The sequence below is a fragment of the Haliotis rufescens genome, unplaced genomic scaffold (assembly GCF_023055435.1).
Source record: "Haliotis rufescens isolate VD_foot unplaced genomic scaffold, xgHalRufe1.0.p SCAF_9, whole genome shotgun sequence".
In the NCBI taxonomy this organism is placed as follows: Eukaryota; Metazoa; Mollusca; class Gastropoda; order Lepetellida; family Haliotidae; genus Haliotis; species Haliotis rufescens.
This window is the reverse complement of record NW_025964383.1, coordinates 40,938,311-40,952,387: the sequence shown is the minus strand read 5'-3', so window position 1 is coordinate 40,952,387 and position 14,077 is coordinate 40,938,311. Positions and strand designations below refer to the sequence as shown.

Genomic DNA, 14,077 nt, shown 5'->3' with positions numbered 1-14,077 from the left:
AGTCTTATCATTTACTCTTTTATATAAACAGACAGTGAGTCTTAAACTGATACACTGAATACATTGATATTCTATTTTAAAGTTTGAAGGTTAGTGTAGTTCATTTGGTATTAAATCTGCTTTTCCTGACCTACATCCAGGTGTTCCATTGTACCTGTGATGCGACGGATCATCTCCCCAAGCCGATGCCACCGCCCTTCATGTACCTGAAACAACATCGCTGACACCATAGAGATCAGAACATAACCTTTGGCTCACAGAACAGCTATGTATCATATCATACCACATACATTATTTATTTATCGACTGAATGTAACATTTTGCTATGTGGGTGTTAGGAACGATGTGCAACTTGATTCCAACTGTGTTGATTAACATATGTTTTACTCACAATTTGAGCCAAGTATGTACTCAATGTAAAGAGCCATTGAAACCCTTTCTTAGAAAACATGTTTATAAAAACAACATTCTGTTGCGAAAGCAATACATTACCGCGCTGGTTTCTTCTTTTAATGCCAGCTGTATATTCAGTTTATGGAGATCTGAAGAGACAATTACAAACAAAGATTGAATACCTTGTTATTAGTAACAGTTTTCCTCTTACCCATCGTACATACGGACGGGCAAACAGACAGACAGAGAGGCAGACAACTAAGATTTTCTCGTCTCACCTCAGATATAATACAAGTCAAATATAAAACTGGGCCACTGTACATGGAAAAGCAAGATACTTTTAAATCAATTAATAATCGTATTAAGGCATGCGAGGTAAGATAACTTAAAATATACACAAAACACTTAGCTATGATATAGGATATTGTTCCTAAAGTCCACTATCAGTGTTCCGGTTTTGGCACTAAGTTAATACAATGTAGGGCATGACAAAATAAAACACAACATCTCTGCTCTGTAATGAAAACAATTCCATGGTTTGAAATTTTTGTAAACAGATACAGTAAACTACGGTTATAACGAAATCGAGGGGACCACTAATTTTAGTGTAATAAGCGTGCTTGTTATAAACGTAGTATACTGTCATCCCTAAAGTCGTTATATAAAGGACAGCTTATTAACATGTGTAACTCATTTCCTACTACATTTCAACAGTGAAAACATGTTCCCTTTGCTGGTGGGTTACAATATCGACCAGTTGCAACACGGATAGGGGCGACTCCATATCGGAACAAAGAAAATGCTCTTCTACAGGATCGAGGAATGTCGTTCATGATACAGGATTCTGTTTGCAACTCACTTTTCAGTGTGTTGAAACACAGCTTGTGTCAGAGACTACAAGATACCAAGAACAGGATACGTATAAGAAAAATCATTTCTTTGAAACCTCTTAGAATTGTAGAGTACATCGTGATAAAAGGATATTGTAAGCACAAAGCAAAGCATTCATATAAGGAATCTGGTAAATATTTTCAGTATTTTTGACATGTACAGTGAAATCTGCTTTTAACAGCTAAATCACTTTAATTTTGAAGAAGCATTCTTACCCTGTAAAGTAGGCTGTTTATCTGGAATATGATCCAAGTCGAGACTGGAGGCAAGACCACCAAATGTGTCGATTAGTTCAACAAGGGCTTTCTGTCCTTGAAAGGAAAGAAGGACTCTCGTGTCTTGTGTGTTATCTTCTGGAAGCTTCCTCTTCAGATTTTCATCAGATTTCTTCTGCAGTACACCGGTGAGGGTAATGAGCTCCTCCTGTCTTGTGGATTCAAGTGTTCTCTGGGTGTAGTCTATCGTTGATACTATTGCAGTATGGACGTCATGTAAAGTGTCCAGCTTCTCTTTAACCATTTCATTTGGGGCCTGAAGACTCGCATGTATGTCCTTCATGAGTTGTCTCTGCCGTTGAAGGAACCGTACAGCAACACTTTTGAAGACTGTAGTGGCATCTTGTACCAGCTTTCTTTGTTTATTTCCTAGTTCGTTTTGGTGACTGTTGACAGTTTTCATTCTGACTGTGACATCTTTCAGTTTAAGTCGTTGCTTCTGCACCTGCTCCTCTAGCTGACCCTTTGCTTCCACATAGGCATGATTCATGTCTTCATTCTTGTGATCCTTGTGGGCCCCTCGATCACACACAAGGCAGATTGCCTGCTTACATGTGTGGTCATAGAGCTGCAGCTTATTGTCAGGGTGGTCTCTGCAGTTAGGTTCTTTCAGCCACTGCTTCATAGGGATATTCTCCGCCTGGTTGATCTCACTCACTCTGTGGGTTCGATTGCGTTTTAGTGTTTTATGCAGTTTATGACAGTCGGAACAGAGCAGGTCATCACATTCGTGACAGTACATCACAGCTTTTGCATCATGATCTCCTTCGATGTAGTTACATTTCTTCTCTCCATCAACGTAAGCATTATAGGCAGCTTCATTGCGTCCGACATGATCCACTGCTGTCTGTTCCATGTTGAACTCACGGCCACAGGAGGGACACTGTATGCAATTCTGCTTGGCTTGGGTGACTTGGTGGTCAATGGATGGCTTGCAGGCAGAATGAAGGCATGGAAGAAGGCAAAGCTGACTCCCATCACAACAGCACTTAGTTGAAAACTGACACATCCGCTCAGTCGAATCTGAGGAAAAACAAGTGACACGATCAGTTTAAAGCTTAAAGGAACTGATTCATCAGACATACATAATCAGGCTCTTACTTACCGTGTTATTGTATTTTTGTTCATTAGTTACATATATAAGATGGAGTGTCACTTTGTTTAATGCACCTGCTTGATGGACTTCCTCTCTTACATGTACCCCGTCTGGGGACTGTGACCTGGGAACCCCCAATACAGCATCATATGCCTCCTCTTCCTCTTGTAGTCTCTGAAACGACAGTTATCACTGCATCACAGACATGTATCTTGTTATGAAGATATTACGTGTTAATTTATTTCCATTTATTTTAGAAGCTGTGCAAAATAACACCTTCAACATTTAAGTTGAACCAATCTCACCTTCTCGACTGTTTCATATTTTGCTCGAATCTGCAACAACTCATCATTTGCCTTTGACAATTTTGTTTTCACTGAAACGAGAAAAATACATGGATAGCCTTAGATAACAGTTTTATGCGTCAACATTCCGGACATAGCATAGCACGGTCCATTGAAAATAGGGAATAAGTATATTTCCAGAAATGATACAATGTAGTTGTTTATCACAGACAGGCCATTGGAAACCAGGATGTTCAATTACCACCGTGAACACTTGCAAAATATGAACACACGATGCCATTTAGCAAGTGATCAAATGTTTTATTTGGGATAACTCTTTCTTAGTTAAGTACCGATTCTCGTACTTTTTTAAGTTGAGTCCTATCCGGCAGTGGCAGTGTGGGTTCGAATCCCGGATGGGACTCAACCTAAAAAAGTACGGGAATCTGTACTTTTCTAAGAATGTGTTATCCCAAATATAACATTTGTTACATATGACAACTTTCTAAATGACATTGTGTGTTCATAGCTTTCGGGACCCGTGAAGATTCTGGTGTAGAATAGGTCTTCAGCAACCCATGCTTGCCATAAAAGGTGACTATGGTTGTCGTAAAAGGTGACTAACGGGATCGGGTGGTCAGGCTCGCTGACTTGGTTGATGCATGTCATCGATCCCAATTGTGCGGATCGATGCTCATGATATCAATCACTGGATTGTCTGGTCCAGACTCGATTATTTACAGACCGCTGTCATATAGCTGGAATATTACTGAGTGCGGCGTTAGCCAACAAACCAAACGAAAAAATCATAGCTTGAACAAGTGCGAGAATCTGTACTTCACTAAGAAAGTGTTATACCAAATATAACATTTGTTACTGGCAACATAAGCAAAATCAAAATTGTGGATAGAAGCGATATTGAACTATATATTATTAATGTCAGATTACCAGCTTCAACTTCCTCATTCTTCTTTTCTATCTGTGTTGTGAGATCCCCTCTTTCTTTTACAAGTTGTTCTTCCAGTTCAGCATAGTCTGTGTCTTTTTGTTTAACTTGATCCTCAAGTCTTTCCATTGCCTTAAAACAAACGCGAACGACCGTTTAAGAAGTAAATATCGACTGCATATACATGTAGCAGTTTATGTCATTTTTTACATGTTACACTCCTTTTTGATCTAAACTTCAACGTTGGTGTAAATGTACTTTTAATAATCACTACCATTGTTAAAAGCATATGCATCTAAATATGTGTCTCTTCTCAAAACAAGGGAGCTCTTAACATAATAAATAGACGAGCTTGTGCTGTCTCTCCACAACGTACAGAGTGCATGTCAGCTATTTTCCCATCTTTTTCAGCAAGTTGTTTTTTGTGGTGAGCTTCCACCTTTTTCTTGTTGACATAGACGAGATCTGAACTACCTGAAAATATAATATTGCGCCAGTAGACAGGGTGTGGCAAGATTTATAAGACTGTTGTCATATATCTTTGAAAAGGAATAAAATTTAAAGTTGATATTGTTTGGAATAATTCCTTGCTTGTCGACGTTTGCTATTCATGTTATAAGAATACTTATCCTGGCACAATGTATTTCCATTTGATCATATAAAATAGAAGCCCAAGCAGGCCACTTCTACATGGGAACTGAGTGGGGTATTCATGTTAAACTGCGGCATAGTATCTCAGTGAGCTAGCACTATAAATCGGCATCAGTCCGGACTAGTACAAGCATACACATGCATGCACGTCGCTGTATAAGTGCAATAATCTTGGACGCGACGTTAAACCCAATTTCACCTCACTTCACCTCTATATGGGAACACACGTTGCCGTTGGTTACCAAGCAGAGTTACCCGTCCTTGATACTCAACTGCCTTCTCGTCAGCATGTGTCGTGGTATTTAGGCCTGGGACAGAGACGTTTTGTGACAATGTAAGGATTCTAATAGCATGAATAACCAAATTCATGTAGCATATGTTCTATCCCTTCACAACATATTGCAACACTTGGGATCCGCTACAGCAGCTTGCCTTATTGCTGACCAGCTCTGGAATATGTATGTATAAGAATATGCTCAGCAAGAGTAATCCTCACTAATCCATATTCCCTGCCACATCCTTAACTCGAACATGTAAATTGATGCTTCAGTGTCTCGCAGCGCGGCTTATAATACGTGAGTCCCGTAGCATCAGAGACCAACAATCCCTCTGAATAGTTATTGTGACACTATGTGACACAAAGAATATCTGGAAAACAATGTTGTTTGACCACAAAATCCCACATTAGGTCCATATGAGGCATCTGGTCATTGTCAAATTTAAGTTAAGTTACATTCAAGGCATTGACTTCCCAAATACAAGCATGACTCTTCTGGACCTAGAAAACGGCAAGGAATGGGTTGATGGTTGTGGATGTTCAACGGTATGGGGATCAATGAGTCTGCTACATGCATGCATTGCGGAGTTGCCTTCCCAGGGTGGTTCCCGGGATTCCTGTGATCTTTCTAGTTCTTGAATCGTAGTCCCCTGAGCCAATAAGGCACAATGGAAAGTGGTTGGCACTAGTTTTATTCAACTTCAGCAGTACTCTAAGTAGTAGTGGTGGTGTCGATCATATGAAGGTGTGCATTGTGTTCCAGAACATGGCCAGTGGATCGTGATCCCAGAAGAATGAATCTGAGATTGGAGAGTCGAACATTGGAAGCTGGTTGTCGTATCTTGTAGCGCCCACATCAGTGTTGGGCGTGTTCAGCTGTTAACCAATCACCTAAAAGAAATTCAGATGAACTTGTCATTATGTTGGCGTGGACTGGTGTCGCCTTGACATCGCGTCTGCGACGACATGTGTAACGCCCGAGATGTGGTGAAACAAGGCCTCTAGTGGCACGCCGGTCAGCAACGTGTAGAAATGTTCTGCCAAATAAGTCAAGGAGTGTTACCACAGTTGCTGTCACCAATAGTGCTGGCTATTCCCAGTTGATCATGGCTGGGGCGAAACTTGTGAGTCAATTGGCCTGAGGCGAGAATGTTATTGTCACACCCGCTTAAAGTTTCTCCACTATCTAAATTTTCAGCTAACGTCTGTGGAGTGCTCACTGGCACATCTGGAATATGTGAATACATGGTTAGGTGTCAGGGACGGAGACACCAAGCACATAGAAGTCGTGATAGTTTTCGTGTGATCACGTCCCCATGGCTAAGGCATTATCACAAGACTGTACTTGGAGAAAGTGTAACTGAAGGCACTGCTGTCACAAACCAGGATGGCCCTGGAAGTTGTAGCAGTCAATATCTACCAAGTGGAGTAGCCGCCGATGGAATTGCCCATCCCTAATGTGGAGGAAAACTGTGATGAGTGGTTAAAATAACGTATAGTTCTGCGTGTTAGTAAGATGAAAACGGAAACGGTTTTCTGATAGCCATTCGCAGTAGAGCTCATTTCAAGGATGGGGTTGCTTTTCTTAACGTTGGATCACCCACAGAAAGGTGTGGACTTCATAGTATTTCTCTGGGCGCCGGTTCCCAAGTAGACACTTGTACAAGGGTAGAAAGGTCCACACCAATCCCAGGACGAAGAGAGGCGCATTTGGGGACTGTTCTGGTGACGATGAAATACCAGACACTGATGCACTCATTGTTGCCATTAAATGTGAAGGCGCCATCCATATGGGAAGGAGCAGAATTGTCAGGGTAATTTATTTGCAAGATGTCTGATGGCAAGACGTTGTACTCAATGATAGATGAAAATCATTGAATAGATACAAAGCTCAGGACAATCGCCAGTTGATCGCCAGTCACAGACAAAGCACTGATCCCCAGTAGAGCTCCAATCACTAGCGACAATCGCCAGGTGGATGCATCCCAGGTATGCGACGACGAGGACCCTTATAGTGAAGCCATTCGGCGCGACAGATGGCGATCCAAGACGAGGAGTAACGCTGGTGTGAGACAGTTGTGGTAACATTGACATCCACTTTCGACAGTTTGGACAATCAATCGTGGGTAATATTTTTGTCACTGTCACATAAACAATAATGCACAAATGAAAGTTCCAAAATGATAGTTGTCCACATACGTCATTGTAACAGCTTTCTTGAAAGATATCTGTGACGTTTTATTCAGGTAGAGTGTATAATAAACCCAAAGTCAAAGGATATAGTTCCCAACAGAAAGCACCCCTGTATCACTTGTCTGATGAGAAGGGACGTAATGAATAACCCGTTACAGAATAAGCAATGGCAACGAGGGCTCTGGATGAACACGTTTTAGATTATGCGTTGTATGATCGAAGTGAAGAAGGACATTGGAATATGTTGTGCCAGGATAGGAAATATAATTAGCCTCAGGACTATAACATGCACTTTGGTATATTTATCTTTGGTAAAACGCCTAGAAACATTTACTTGTCCGTGTGTCCAAGACCTACCCCAATGTATCGATCAGGAACATATTATATGATTTGTCTTTTCTTTCTTAGTCCGCATGAATGGGAGTGTAGCTACACTGACTTCAGTAAGCCAAAATCTGGGCGGAAACATTAATATTTCTCCACAGATCAATATGGGATAATTCATTGTTAATAAGTGTACATTATTGATATCTGATGCACATTGAAAACTACATGTGTATTAAGTAAAAAAAATCCTTCTAACTTCATCTGATGAGTTGCAATTTCACAGCCTATGGTGCTTAGAACCAACCTGAACTAAAACACCAACATTTTTTGTAGATTTTGATTAGTAATATTATATTCGATATGAATCAAGAGGCATGTGATAGGTTGAAATACCTTCTTCAGTTGAGGTTTCATCAAGTTTCTCCTTGATAAATTGTTGTGTGGAATCGAGGACAGCACACAGTGTCCTGTAGCCTTCAACCCCTTTTTTCTTCAAAATCTCCAGGAACAGTTCACATTGTCTCTCTGGTGCAGCTTGTCTACACCTGTCATAGTCTCCCTGTGTGAAGACACAGCCCTGGTACAAGGCATCCAGCACAGGGTCGACCTGAAGGTTCTCCTTTAGATATACATGATTCCTTTGCAGGATAAGACTATGGGGAATATCCATCCTGAGATGTAATGCGTGCGTGATGGTATCTGTAAAATGAAAACAAGACCAGGTATGATGGTTGTTTCACGTGGTGAACATTATTGAGTTAAATCAATATGTAAATAGCTATGCGATAAACTGCAAAGAGATACGAACAGTGAAGCGTAGTTCATTTCACGATAAGACATTTTTCTATCATGAAGTCGTTGCTGAAGATTCGAACATGCGCTCGCAACTTGATGACGTCATATATTTGACGACGTTCTGTACAATAGCATAGAGCAACAGCCATACACAGAGAGGACTCTCTGAGATTATTTGTTAACACGGGCTATAACATGACCAGTTAAACTAATGAAATATATTTACGCAAGCGAGGCCTACCTTAAAAAAGCTCTTCGTGTGCTATACTTTTCTTGTTAGCGGAAGCCAAATGTCTTACCCCAGAAGACAACAAAAGGGACTTCAGGTCTTCAACACATCAATGTCATACAGAATAAAGTATCCGCTACCTGTTCTAAGTGGGCGGGGGCCAGGCTCACAGTTCAAAATCTAAACGCATGTCACGCGGTTACAAACAAAGCCACCCTGTGCGAGAAAGATAACTAAGAAATGTAGTAGGTCAAAGTTGTCGCTCTGTTGCGTAGTACATTACTGTGTCTCAATGATATTGTTAGATTAGATTTTCCTTAGCAAGTGATTCTTCTGACATGCATTTTCTATCCAGAAACTTAATACACAGCTGATACAATTGACTTATCCATAGTCTCAAAGAATAGAGTGAGTGGATTCGGTGTATTGCTGTTTTGAACTGTATTTCAGTTATATCACGGTGTGTCAGCTTAATATGGGAAGAAAGCCTGCATTGATGCAAATCTTAGATGCTACAAATTGAAACCAACGAGTACGGTTATGTACTGACAAGCCACGAATCATGATCGGAGCGATTCTGGGATTCGAACCTACGACCACGGGAATTGTTCCAATGCAATTACCCCAAAAGTTGGTAGTGAGAAAAAGTGTTTCATGTTTCGTTGCAGAAGAGACCGCAATCATGAAAGCTTATGTTCTGCATGATATAATTATCTTTATCTTAATATTATATAACTCGCTGATAAAACATGCAGTATGTGGCTTATCGGCACAGAGTGAAACTCGTTGGTGTACACACACTGTCATTCCTGAAAATCCACCTTTCAGTAGATTCCTGCCAATGCGTAAATGTCTATGAAGTGAAAGATTCGTTAATCCGGACATTTAAGAGCTAGAGGGGAATGCTACCGTCCAAATAAGTCGTTGCGCTGTCCTCCCATAACTCACTGTTATTGGATAACACTCCAGACATGTTGAGGTAACAGGATTGGGTAAAATGCAATAAACACACGCCACATCACGTGAGTGGTATAGAGATCGGAGCGTAGTAACCTGAGAAAACAAAATATAATGAAGGGAGCTCACCTTCTGGTCAATAGCAGACATGCCAACTTAGAACCAATTGACTTGTTTGTGTAGGTTTTGTCGAATCAAGTTGCACTCTTAGCAAGTGAAGTAGTCCGAGTTATGATCACAAGAATGATGTCCTTCAAGCCATTCAAATTACTAGAATAGAGTGAGTGAGTATGGTTTTACGCCGCTTTTAGCAATATTCCAGCAATATCACGGCGGGGGACACCAGAAATGGGCTTCACACATTGTACCCATGTCGGGAATCGAACCCGGGTCCTCGGCGTGACGAGCGAACGCTTTAACCACTAGGCTACCCGACCGCCCATACTAGAACAGAGATTGTATATACTAGTACGTGTATTAAGTCAACATCGACACGATACACTTAATCTATATGTGCATGTTTAATATCTTCGAGGGTTTATAAGAATGTTCGGAGGCTCAAATATAAGAAATTGCGTAAAAGTGAAATATTGTATTTACGACATAAACACCAGTCAGTTGAATAAACTGTTTCCTGGTGTCATGTCTGTAGCATAAGAGCCATTTTTTTTTTGGAACATGCTCAAACTTGAGTAACGTGCATAGATCATGAAAATTCTTAATAGTGTCGCCGAATCTGATGTCGACAAATAGACGTCCTCAGAATATTGTTATATGGCTGTGTATTTTATAGTTGGAAAGAGTTTGTAGCTGTGTTGCACTGCATGTATGAGGATTCGGTAAGAAGCATTCATTTGTTGTTGTTTGGTGTGAGGGAGTCCGTTCAGGATCCCATAGGTTTTGAGTCCTCTTGACGTTGTCTTTGGCCATACAGTTTGTGCTACTTTAAATCACCTAAAAGAGCATTGGCTTAATGATAGGTCTGAAATGAGTTTGTTGGAGTATGTCTCATCATTTCGGGCAAGGGGTTTCAGAAGCTTGTGAAGTTTGTAGGAATAACTTGAAGGAATCCCAGGACAAAACGAAAGTACATTATGACTAGAGAGAAATTTTAGTCCTGGCAATAAAGTCTCAGTGTTTTTGCTAATTCAAGGACAACCATTACGTGTTAGGTACAATGGTCCGTATGTTTTTGACAGAAAAGTCAGTGATACTGACAATGTTGTACAAACACCAGACCGTCGTGAAAATACACAGCTTTGTCATGTCAGTGTGATTATAACGAAATGTCAAGGATCCTTCTTAGTGTGTTGCCACTGGTTCTCCTGTGCAAATTGCTCCAAATTGTGATACTAATTTGTCATCTGAGCAAAAGGCTCAAGATTTAGTGTGCCATGATGTTAATGTACGTGACGCTGTGCCGATAAACAATATCACTCACGATCGACCTTACCAATATAAAATGATGCCATTTGAGCTCAAGAACGCTCCAGCCACCTTCCAACATCTCAGCAATGACATGACAGCCGAAGGTGTCGAAGCCTACGTTGACGATGTTATCAATCATGGACTGGGACTTACACATGAAGAGGGTGAATTTTCACAGGCACATGTACAATTCTTAGGTCATGTCATAGGCCAAGGTCAGGTACAACCCGTGCAAGCAAAGGTGGAACCTATTTCAAAATTCCAGGTTCCACAAAACAAAAAAGAACTTTCTGGAATTGGCTGGTTACTACCGTAAAGTCAAAATGTCTCACATGAGGCAGTCCCCCTTACTTATTTGCTTGGAAAAAGATGAAGTTTGTGTTTAGGACAGTAATTGTTTAGGCTGCTTTGAGAATGTTAAAGCCATTCTCACAAATTCCCTTTTTCTCAAAGCACCAAACTTTCCCAAAAATCTTTCAAATTAGCTGTAGAAGCTAGTGACGTTGGTGCTGGAGCTCTCTTTGCAAGAATTTGAATTATACATTAAGCATATCAAAGGCAAAGTCAGTGTTAATGCTGATGCATATTCTCGAGTTCGAACGTTCTTTATCCGAAGGGAGAGTGTAATGCAGTGTATTTTTTTGTTTCATGTGAGGATCGCTCATCATCCCTGATTCACCGCCTTGCTCATCAGCTTGACCACTGTCGCCGCTTGGTGAATATATAGTATTATATATAGTAAAGTCACTGACTTTTTCTGTCACAATTGTGTTTTTGTATTTGATACTGGCCACTGCCATCATATTATACACTGTCATTGAATATTGCACTAGCGCTCGATCGTGTACTGCCTTTGTAATTACTGTGCTGTAATTTGTGTTGATTTGTAAATCTGGTTGATGTTGGAATACAAGTGTTAATTGTATACTATATGTTGGTTGTTTGTTGGTTTCACAGTAGATTATTTTACGTATATAATTCTGGGTTAACATATTGTTTCAATATTAGTGAGTGATTTGCGGGCGGGTGGACAGGTGTATTCGTGTATTGGTTCCGTGTGGGTTGTGCGTGAGTGCGTTTGTGCGTCGATGCGCAGGTGCGTGGGTGCGTAAGTACGACGTGCGTAAGTGCCTAGATCTTTTGCGCAGCTTTGGCAATATTTCAGGAATATCACGTCGGGAATGTCTGAAATTGGCTTCAGACATTGGATCATTTGGTGAATCAAATCTTTAACAACAAGGCTACCCCATCGCTACTTCTCATTAATAGAGAAAACAGACATCAACACACTGAGCCATTCCGCTAAACATGTTGGAAGTGATCCAGAACTACGAAATGGCCACTCAGGTGTGACGTTTTGTGTCTAAATGTGTTGCTTATTGTGAAGCAATAAGGACGTGACATGCTGACCTAGATCGGTATGTGAACAGTGGTATGAGAGGGTCCGAAAATAAACACATGACTGACAGGGTGTAGCGCCGGGTGCTTTGACGAAACATAGATGGTATAACGCGTAAGAATTACATCCCTTATTGAAACCGGTTTGTCTTCTATTGTCATACGCCCCATGAAGATCCGGGTTAAAATAGGTTTTCAGCAACCGATGCGTGCAGTAAGCAGCGACCATGCTTGAAGTAAGAGACGACTAACCGGATCGGGCGGTCAGGTTCCTAAATTAGTTGTGACTGTTTGTATACCCAGTCTGTGCTGCCCCTCTCATTTACTACAGCCTCTGCCGCCCCTCTCAATCACCCCAGTCTGTGTTGTCCTTCTCATTCAGTCAAGTCGGTGCTGTCCCTCTCCTTCACTTTAGCCTGTGCTGTCTCTCTCATTCACTGCAGCCTGTGCTGTCTCTCTCATTCTCTCCAGTCTGTGCTACCCCTCTCATTCACTCCAGCCTGTGCTGCGCCTATCATTAACTCCAGTCTGTTCTGCCCCTCTCTTCCACTCCAGCCTGTGCTGTCCCTCTTATTCACTCCAGCCTGTGCTGCGCCTATCATTAACTCCAGTCTGTTCTGCCCCTCTATTCCACTCCAGCCTGTGCTGTCCCTCTCATTCACTCCAGTCTGTGCTACCCCTCTCATTCACTCCAGCCTGTGCTGCCCCTCCGTCTCATTCACCCCAGCCTGTGCTGTCCCTGTCATACAATCCAGTCTGTTCTGCCCCTCTCCTTCACTCCAGCCTGTGCTGTCCCTCTCATTTACTCCAGCCTGTGCTGCGCCTATCATTAACTCCAGTCTGTTCTGCCCCTCTCTTCCACTCCAGCCTATGCTGTCCCTCTCATTCACTCCAGTCTGTGCTACCCCTCTCATTCACTCCAGCCTGTGCTGCCCCTCCCTCTCATTCACCCCAGCCTGTGTTGTCCCTGTCATTCACTCCAGTCTGTGCTACCCCTCTCATTCAATCCAGTCTGTTCTGCCCCTCTCATTCACTCCAGCCTGTGCTGTCCCTCTCATTCACTCCAGCCTGTGCTGCGCCTATCATTTACTCCAGTCTGTTCGGCCCCTCTCTTCCACTCCAGCCTGTACTGTCCCTCTCATTCACTCCAGCCTGTGGTGTCCCTCTTATTCACTCCAGTCTGTGCTGCATCTCTCATTCACTCCAGCCTGTGCCGCCCCTATCATTCACTCCAGTCTGTGCTGCATCTCTCATTCACTATAGCCTGTGCCGCCCCTCTCATTCACTACAGCCTGTGGTGTATCTCTCATTCATTCCAGCCTGTGCTGCCCCTCCCTCTCATTCACTACACTCTTTGCTGCCCCTCTCATTCACCCCAGGTTGTGCTGTCCCTCTTATTCACTCGAGCCTGTGCTGCCCCTCTCATTCACTCCAGCCTGTGGTGTCCCTCTCATTCACTCCAGTCTGTGCTACCACTCTCATTCACTCCAGCCTGTGCTGCCCCTCCCTCTCATTCACTCCAGCCTGTGCGGCCCCTCTCATTCACTACAACCAGTGCTGTCCCTCTCATTCACTCCAGCCTCAGCTGCCCCTATCATTCACTCCATTCTGTGCTGCATCTCTCATTCACTCCAGCCTGTGCCGCCCCTCTCATTCACTACAGCCTGTGGTGTGTCTCTCATTCATTCCAGCCTGTGCTGCCCCTCCCTCTCATTCACTACACTCTTTGCTGCCCCTTTCATTCACCCCAGGTTGTGCTGTCCCTCTTATTCACTCGAGCCTGTGCTGCCCCTCCCTCTCATTCCCTCCAGCCTGTGCTGCCCCTCCCTCTCATTCTCTACAGTATGTGCTACCCTTCTCATTCACTCCAGTTTGTGCTGCCCCTCTCTCTCATCCATTCCAGCCTGTGCTGCCCCTCCCTCTCATTCACTCCAGCC

The 14,077-nt window shown here is 42.5% G+C and overlaps 2 protein-coding genes and 1 long non-coding RNA gene across 4 annotated transcripts in view; all 3 read right to left on the bottom strand.

The window, feature by feature from the left end:
* LOC124112669 overlaps window positions 1-2,825 on the bottom strand; it is a 206,278-nt gene extending 203,453 nt beyond the window's left edge. Inside the window, exon 1 of the mRNA XM_048391096.1 lies at window positions 2,730-2,825. The gene's annotated coding sequence lies outside the window, so the exon portion shown is untranslated. The remainder of the gene's footprint in view (window positions 1-2,729) is intronic.
* Window positions 1-14,077, bottom strand: part of LOC124128672 — a 43,780-nt gene that overhangs the window by 5,252 nt on the left and 24,451 nt on the right. The gene's annotated exons all lie outside the window — the stretch shown is intronic.
* LOC124112640 lies at window positions 2,972-4,355 on the bottom strand. Its single transcript, XR_006857640.2, has 3 exons — window positions 4,262-4,355; window positions 3,888-4,017; window positions 2,972-3,031 (listed from the first exon to the last, which is right to left on the bottom strand). It is a non-coding gene; the product is annotated as an uncharacterized LOC124112640 (long non-coding RNA).